We start from the raw sequence: 1,248 nt of genomic DNA on the forward strand, positions 1-1,248 counted from the left end.
ACTTCTTAATATATCCAAAAAACCATCCAATTGATCAATTTTAAATAAGGAAACCCCCACACACAAAATTTGGGGAGGGAATAGCAGATTAAAAACAAGTATGGCCCTGTAGTCTCACCTGACATGATTCTGAAAAATAATACAGAAACCAAGTTTTCTCAGCAAGGCTGTATGTCTAATTTTCTTATATTGTCTGCACTTCATAATGATGGATTAGAGGAAATGTCTTGTAAAGGCAGAAGATGCACTGAATTAAGAGTTGACAATGTACAGTTTTGAAAATGATTTTCCTTTGCCTTTTAGAAATATTTATTTTATGTATTTATTTTGGTTATTGGGCAACACCTGGCAGTACTCAGGAGTTACTCCTGGTTCTGCTCTTAGAAATCACTCTAGGCAGGCTCAAAGGACCTTGAGATGACAGGGAACAAAGCCGGGTCTATCCCACATTGGACGCATGCAAGGCAAATGCCCTACCACTCTGCTACTGCTTCAGCCCCTTTTAGGAATCTTTAAAAACAAAATAGCCCACTAAAATAAGGCCAGAATTACCTGATTGACTGGCAAATCTGTCTGAGGTTATCAGTTCTACTGTAAGATTTGAGCAGTTAAATTTGAAATGAAAAGATATCTGAGTAAATTCAGAGCTAATATGTTCAGAAGAGTACTCTAGTTAAAAGAGGCAGAGAGACGGGGCTGGAGAGACAGCATGGAGGTAAGGTGTTTGTTTGCCTTGCATGCAGAAGGATGGTGGTTTGAATCCTGGCATCCCATATGGTCCCCTGAGCCTGCCAGGGGCAATTTCTGAGCGTAGAGCCAGGAGTAGCCCCTGAGCGCTGCCAAGTGTGACCCAAAAACCAAAAAAAAAAAAAAAAGAGGCAGAGAGAAAAAAAATTAACTGAGTATATAAAAAAGTTGATGGGGGAAAAAAAAAAAAGGAATGGCTTATGAGCAAGCTATTAATATCAATGCTTTTATTAAATATGCATAAAATGCAGAACTGTGATCTTCTAAATAAGAGGAAAGAGAAGAGAAAGAGAAGAGAGGGAACTGCAGAAACAGGGGCAGGGGGTGTCACCAAAAGTAAACTATAGTTTGCTATGCTTTATAGAAATGATTCTATTTATATAATTCTAGGAGATAAAACATGCCTCAATATTTACTGATATGATCTGGAACACTGACTTATAAATAAATATGCTGCCCTTTGCATTATTAGTTCTGTAACATATACTGATTTCTAGAAAC

The sequence above is a fragment of the Suncus etruscus genome, chromosome 10 (assembly GCF_024139225.1).
Source record: "Suncus etruscus isolate mSunEtr1 chromosome 10, mSunEtr1.pri.cur, whole genome shotgun sequence".
NCBI lineage: Eukaryota > Metazoa > Chordata > Mammalia > Eulipotyphla > Soricidae > Suncus > Suncus etruscus.